This window comes from Paramormyrops kingsleyae, chromosome 14, assembly GCF_048594095.1.
Source record: "Paramormyrops kingsleyae isolate MSU_618 chromosome 14, PKINGS_0.4, whole genome shotgun sequence".
Classification (NCBI taxonomy): Eukaryota; Metazoa; Chordata; class Actinopteri; order Osteoglossiformes; family Mormyridae; genus Paramormyrops; species Paramormyrops kingsleyae.
The window spans coordinates 19,357,465-19,365,920 of NC_132810.1; positions in this window are offsets into that span (position 1 = coordinate 19,357,465).

Genomic DNA, 8,456 nt, shown 5'->3' on the forward strand with positions numbered 1-8,456 from the left:
TATGTTGATAAAAGGAGTATTGTTTGGCGTTTTCACATTTCTGGAACATTATATTCATTTAAAATGAATAATAAAACAGTCACATACGAAATCAAAGGAAAATATCAAAAATATCGCAATATGATATGATGGTGCGGAGTCCGGTGGGGGTTTAGGGAAGCTGTCATGCCGGCTGAAGGTGCCAGAGACTAGGAGAGGCCCGATTAACTGCACGTATTGGCTCGTGCAAAGATCATTAACCCCCGGCCCCCAACCAGGAGGTCCCAGCTGCCTCTGGTCTTATCTCCATTTTGGCAATGATGTGCCATGGCAGAAAATAATCAAGAAATTTGAAATAACAAGAAAAGGAAGGCCTTAATCAAACTACAACTACATTAATACTATAGTAAACTCCTACAACGGTCGATTAAATTAAGCTTCCTTCTTTGCAGATTGGACGCAGTAAGGAAGTAAATTATCCGCTCCTTAGACAGACTCTTGGTGCCTACTATACTTTCCATGATTTCCCTCATGCTCAGATACATGGAAACGATCTGCGATGTTGTGAATGTAAAGCTCAGCTATATCTGCTAGTTTGTACCCCACGGAAAAACAGCCAGAAGCAACATAAATATGTAAAAAATAATTCAGGAATACAAGGGATGACACCAGACCGCCATCTTCATGTACGGGTATGGCACCAGCCTGCCATCTTTATGTACGGGTATGGCAGCAGACCACCATCTTCATGTACAGGGATGGCACCAGACCGCCATCTTCATGTACGGGTATGGCAGCAGACCGCCGTCTTCATGTACGGGGATGGCACCAGACCGCCGTCTTCATGTTCGGGGATGGCACCTGACCGCCATCTTCATGTACGGGTATGGCACCAGACCGGCATCTTCATGTACGGGGATGGCACCAGACCGCCATCTTCATGTACGGGGATGACACCAGACCGCCATCTTCATGTACGGGGATGGCACCTGACCGCCATCTTCATGTACGGGGATGGCACCAGACCGCCATCTTCATGTATGGGGATGGTACCATACCACCATCTTCATGTATGGGGTCTGTACTGTGCACTGGGAACATAAAACCTGTGTTTTTGTTTGTGATGGTTGATGACGGGGCCAATTCCTGTAAAAACAAAATCATTCTGTTTCTATTAATAATTACCTGGGTAAATTATATTAGCATTTTATTTTACTAAGGATTTATTACAGATATGAATATTTATGAGCGAAATATTACGGATGTGCATTTATTTAATTAGCGAGAATGTAAAAATAAAACATGATTTATACCTTTCATTTTGATTGTTGTAGAATCGTATAACATTTTTTAATGTGAGCTATTCCATCACATAGCGATATAACTTCACATTCAAATAGCACTTTGCTGCCATCTGCTGGAGATTGTAAATGTTGCTGTTCGCATTCAAATATACTATAACGCACGTTTTTCACGTGAACCAAACGAAAATCGCATCAAAGCTGGTAAGAAAACCAATTATAAGCCTCACCAGGTGGTTGGATACTAAGATATTTGTACACACAAGTGAACCTCTCATCTCTTCTTCTGGATGTCTTTTTTTCCCCCCAAAGTTTGGAAGTAATTGTGGCGACCCAGATGGTATGATACACAAGCAGACCCCAAGACAGGATAGCAGGCCTCCCTAGAGCTATTATGGATCCGTATGTGCAGCTCTGAGTTCCAGGAAGAAGAAGTAATGACATCGGTCAGTGATGGCTCTGTGCCCAGGCCGTGATCCAACACCGCGCCGTAAGGCTGTGCAAAGACATGGCTGCAGGGGGCGTGATTCTTCAGGAAGTTTGTCACCAAAAAGAAGTTCAAATCTCAAGGGGGGCTGCTGTTAAATTTTTTAGAAAAACTTTAGAATGGTTTTAGCCAATTTCAGTCTGCATTAATGAATTTGTAAAAGTAAATCTTTAAATAGAATTGCTTGCTAAGTGAAAAGATGATAGAGATATTTGAGATACGGGGTATGAAACTGTAAAGTCTTCGAGAGATTAATTAAGCTCCTAATCACCTGAAGCGCTCTTCCCTGTCACACATCGCTGGTCCTTAAACAAGTAGCTGAAATGACTCAGATTCTGATAATCTGGGCGGCTCAGCTCAGAACATCTTAGGGATAATTAAGGCTTATCAGCTAATGAAGGTTGACGATTAGCATGACGCAAAAGTACGTGACACTTGTTAGCTATGCAGAGGTATCATGTACACTCCAGATTCTCCACCACACATTCCCCGATACGTACCTGCACGCAGATATCATCCAGCCCTATTTGCTGCCCTCTGTAGCGCCCCCTTGTGGAGGAACATGGAATGCCGTTGCTCTGGTATAGTCTCGCCTTGCAGGCTACGTCACCTACCCGGGACCTTCAGAAAAAGTTAATCAGAAACACGAAGACGGAAGCAAGATAACTGCAGAGAAAAGGAGATGGGGGGGGGGGGGGGGGGGGTATAGGGAGTCAATGACAGAGCACATTTCAGTGCTAGATTATTTTACTTAGTAATAAACACTAAAGGATACTTGTAAGAAAATGTAAAAATGAGTGAAAAAATTAGACTACAGCTAAATGTGAAAGGTTATGATGACTGGTAGATGGTGAAATACCTTTTATAGACAGATTTAGTCTTTTGGGAACCACGACGTCAACCACGAGGATCTAACTGTCAAGAAATACGTCACAGATTGGTGCTTGGCAAAGCTGCAGTGAGGGAATTAGGTAAAACATTCAAGAGTACTGATGTACCGTTACACTACCACAAAAAGGGGTAATAATTTGTACCTTTGCTTGTCACTGGGGCTGTACCCTTTTATGGTCCAGAAAGGTACAAACAGCATTAATGTACCCCCGATGGTACAGAAATGTTCCTCAGAGTCCATTTATGTACCTTAAAAGGTACAAATACCTACAGCTAAGGGTACATTTGACAGACCCTTGAGGGTGTGGCCCAAGTGACAAGCAAAGGTACAATTTTTTTCTCTTCTTTCTGAGAGCGTAAGAGCAAATTGTTAAAAATGTGGTAACAAAGAATACTATGGATGACTAGGAAAAAGTGAACTTTCACTATAATGACTTGATTAAAAGATGCAGTGCACTGGAGGTGTCACGCTGCCCCCCCCCTCCGCATTTGGGAAGGGAATCACACCTGACACATTCCCTTTGAAATCCTGGGCTGCCTCACGCTCAGTGTAAGTTATTGTTGATCCATGTAGCTACTTACTGAGCTCTCTGGTCCCTGTGTGTCACTCGCGTCACCCTGATGGAACCGGCCCGCCGCCTCCAGATCCCTCTTCCGTGTCTCCACCCGTCCAAAATCGTCTGTGTAGGATTGATCTCCCCGGCATCCCGACTTACCTGCTCCGTGACCCCAACCAAGTCTCTGGTCCTTTGGCCGCCAGCTTGCGTCACCCTTGCATCCCCCCGAGTGTTTTCTGGCGTAACAGGAGGAGACCATAATTCTTGGAAAAATTGAAGACGAAAGAGGAAGAGGATGACTATAAACAATCTAGAACCATTGTCACAGCAACAAACGTCTTTGTAAAGCCTGAAGACTCGGTCAGGAGACAGAAGATTCTAGAGGGATAATGTCTACAAAGTGTGCTGTGGCAGAAAACAGGTCGGGAAATGCTGCTCTACAGTGTCACCAGGAGTGAAGATTGACTTGATGGCAGTAAAAATGAATTTGATCAAAATGGTGTTAATACTGTGTTTCAGTAAAATTGCTAAATAAAACAAGCCAGTATTTGTTGCACAGGCATCTTCTGAACACTATTTTACGCAGTAAGTTCTGTCTGCTGACCTCTGGTGGCAGGCATTGTGGGGAGATTAATGCACAGCACAAGACCTGACACGCACCTAGAAGCTCCAGGGGCCCACGAAGCAGAGATGACCTGGCCCAGCCTTTACAGATGTGGCCCTGCTCGTCTGTATTGTCGCCGTGGTAACCCACGGAACCTTGAGCCTTGTCGCTATGGTGCTCCCAGCTGGCCTTCCTCCTGCCCTTCGCTCTCATTGGCCGATTCCCCCTGGCAGCTGGGACGAGGTGATTCATGGCCGTATTGCAGTGTGACACTTGCGCTCCCATTGTCTTATTTGCCCGGTACCGTGGCCCAACATCTGGCACAGAGGAACGAGTCTTCTAGAGAGAAGCACAGGTGCAAGGCTGACAGGGACTTAACTCACATGGGGTTAGGAGGTGCTGATGAGATGGGAGGTAGAGCAGGTGGGAAGGCAGACATCGCTCTCCTGAGATTAGGTCCATCTGGTTATATATAATTTTCCATGCTCTTACTTCTATGCTCATAATTGACATGTTAAATACAGAACAAATGGACACTGAAGATCTGAGTGGCTTTGACAAGGCACAGACCATTATGGTCAGACTGGGTCAGAGCAGCCGCGGTGAGTAAATACTGAGAGTGGTCTGGGGAGCGATACGATGTTGGGCAGCCAAGACTCGTTGATGTGGGATATGATCCAGTTTGGTATGAAACCACAGAAGGGCTACTGCGGCACAAATGGCAGATAATTCTGACCATGGGAGCAATGAAATAAAAGGACAACGAGCAGATTTTATCTTACAGTCTAGTACAACCCAGACTTTGACACTTGCCATTTTTACGACATAGTCAACATGATTCACTTCCTGTGGGCGTGGTCATTAGGTCTTGTCTCATTGGTGTATGTCTATGTATGTCATACATACAGGGTCAGACAATGAAACAAACACTGGCCAAAATAGAGTTTGAGGATTCACACCCATACATGCGTGACCTGGCGGCCATTCTTCACTGATTGCACCTTCCATTGGTAAGAGCGGACTGTGAAGGTTGAAATAGCAGAGCAATAGCACAGCTGTACATAAAATACTGCAATCCACACAACACAATGAGGGGACAAAAGTTCAAAAGAGGACAAATTGTTGGTGCACGTCTCGCTGGCACATCTGTGACCAGGACAGCAAGTCTTTGTGGTGTATCGAGAGCTACAGTATCCAGGGTAATGTCAGCATACCACCATGAAGGACGGACCACATCCAACAGGAGTAACTGTGGATACAAGAGGAAGCTGTCTGACAGGGATGTCTGGGAACCCAGATTGTATCCAGAAATCACCAAACTTTTCAGTCGGCACAATGCAGTCAGGCAGGTAACGTTCTCCTGGCATCTGCCAAACCCAGACTCGTCCATCAGACTGCCAGACAGAGAAGCATGATTCGTCACTCCACAGAACACATTTCCACTGCTCCAGTGTCCATTGGCAGTGTGCTTTACACCACTCCATCCGACGCTTGGCACTTTGCTTGGTGATGAGAGGCTTGCATGCAGCTGCTCGGCCATGGAAGCCCATTCCATGAAGCTCCCGGCGCACAGGTTTTGTGTTGGGATCAATGCCAGAGGAAGTTTGGAACTCTGCAGTTATTCAGTCAACAGAGCGTTGGCGACTTGTACACTGTTATTTTACCTGGTCTGAGTTTCTATTGTTCCTAAATGCTTCCACTTTGCAATAACACCACTTACAGTTTACTGTGGAATATCTACAGTAGCAGGGGAGAAATTTCACAAACTGACTCATTGCAAAGGTGACATCCTATGCCAGTACCACACTGAATTCACTGAGCTCTTCAGATCGACCCATTCTTTCAGAAATGTTTGTAAGCCTGACTGCACGGTTAGGTGCTTGACTTCATACAATTGTGGCAATGGGTCTGAATGAAACACCTGAATTCAATGATTAAGAGGTGTGTCCCAATACTTCTGTCCATATAGTGTGTGTCTATACAGTATATATACTTAAACACACAGCCAAAGAAAATGTTTAAATGATCTTCATGTCGGTGTAAAACTATGGTATTATACCTGCCAAAGTGTGTCAGCTTAGCAGTTTCAAAGCATCTCCTGAGGTCACCCCAGTATTTGCAGCGACCGTCCAAAACACCCGTGTGTTTCCGGCTTGGCCACTAGCTCACCTTGTGTAGCCACTAAATTTCTCCTTGACTTTTTAAATAAGTTTAAATAATTAAGGGAGCTGATGGTGAAATGTTAACAAGTACATGGAAAGGCTGAGGTGCCACTGAGGAGGTTCGGCAACTGAAGCCGTGTCCATCCAGCCATCTAACAAGATATCAGCAACTTTTTGGAGAACAGAAGAAATTCTTACTAGTTTTTTTATTGTGTCAGTGTTCATTTGTATATATATCCTAATGCTACATTGTATTTCCTGTTCAGAGCAAAAGTGCACTTATACTACCCAGGTAAATAGCTTTAAACATTACTTTGACTGCCTAAGACTTTTTCCACAGTAAAATATGTGCCCCATCCATTCAAATAACACCACACTTTATATATATATATATACCATTTTTTTAATATCACAGTGTTAGTGCCACAATAGAAACATGGAAATACAGTTTTCCTTCAGAAGGAAATACATATTTTATATATACAAGACTTATCAACACATGCCAATATATGACAACATAGTATTATTATTATTTTTACAGGTAAAAGTCCTTCCCACGTGCTGAAAGTTCAGACTCATTTACGCACGTTTCTTATCTACACAGGACTAAAACAAGTCAAAGAAACGCTTTGTGTGACAGGCTAATAAATTAGCCAATAAAGTACTGAAAGTCTCTGAATCATGATCCAGAAGAATCAGAATGCAATCTCTATGGCCTTAACATACTTTTTCTTTTGGTTCTTTAAGCATTTGTTACGAATACGGCATTTTGGAGACCTGGGTTACTTTAATGTTCACTAATTTTAAATATATTATCTTAAACCCTTAACACAAACTCCATTTTGCTAAATTCTACATGTATTCTAAATATTTTTAATCACCATGAATTGTTACACAACTTCACAAAAATTCTTATATTAATGAATAGCATTATTATTTCTGACGGTATTTTTCCAGAGTCATTAAATCGTTCATAACTTTTAGTATGTTCCAAAATTGACAGTAGTCAAAATCGAGGTATCACGATTGTGGAAAAGTATTTTATACTAGAGGGGGAAATGGATCTATGCTTATTTCTAAATTCTTCATTTGAATAATGTGCTTTTTACATAATGTCACCCCTGTTAACCGAGGAATTTTGCGACACTAGCCTGCATGTAAAAAACTGCAAGGATGTTTTCAGAAACACAGAATAGTGTGCGGGATGCTCATTGCAGAAACAGCTTAACTATACAAACAGTGCAAACATACAGTCCTGGGCTGATCCTTTTTAAAAGGAAGAGCTAAAATGCACATCATCCACCGAGAGACTCCCATCATTTCCACCAATAAGATCCGTTGGCAATATGGCACTATCGTCAACCCGAATTCATACAGACTAGGGGCCACGTTAACACGTTAATCTTACAGAAAGATCTCGTTTTCCGTGGTTACAGGTCTAAGGCTTCTCTTTCGCCCACGGCTGGTTACCAAACCGGTGACAGTAACCGGATATTTTGGATAAGTATGGCTCGTCGGTGTCCTGCGTGCCCTTGGAGAAACCAGAAAGCTTCCCGGTCTGTCCCAGCCGTGTCCTGCGGCACCGGTGTCTAATCGTTTCTACAGTCCGGCTTTACTATCACTAGGCAGAATAACACAGGAATTTAATGCATTTGCTGGGCATGCAATTGAAAGGAAATCTAAGGGACTGCAAAAACGCACAAATCCTGGAGATGTGCCTCTTACCTACAAAACTACATTTAATATATAAGGTCAAATATATAATAAACATACTAGAAATTGTCCTAAGGGGCTACACGTGAGCTGTGAGGGATTAAACGCAATAACACATAAAAAAACAAATTACTTGGCACTTAAAAAAAAAAAAAATCACCACCAGAAAATCTAAGCAAATGCATCCCGGACATGCGCTCCATGGTGGGAGGGCAACCAGAATAGCGCGTGCAAATTCGTAACACGAAACACAGGGAGAGACCCGCGTACTACAAGTCAGGACCTGATTGGCTAAATGAAATCCGGAACGTGGCCCAACTCCCTGATGGAAAAGTCTGGCAAGCTAAAAGTGCGCTTATATGCTCACGGCTAGGGACTCGAATGGGCTGCACTGCTTTGCATAGTAAAAGTGATGCAGATCGACAAAAAGAAACAGTCATTTCAGTTCTCTCTCTTGCTCTCTCACTCACACACACACACACACACACACACACACACACACACACTTTAATTTGACAAACTACCATGCAGGGGCTCAACTAGGAATTGCTGTAAAATTTCGTCCTTGTTTAAATATGTGTAAGATTTGCTATTCCCCAGAATTCTAAGATTATCGAACCTTTGTCATTTTTTATATAAGCCCAGTAATTTATGGCAATTGTTCAGGGTTAAAACAGTGAACAAATGAGTTCCTATATAAGGGCCAAACTACCATTTTGAACCAAAAGTTAGATCTGACTTGTGGTAACATTACCGTTTCGG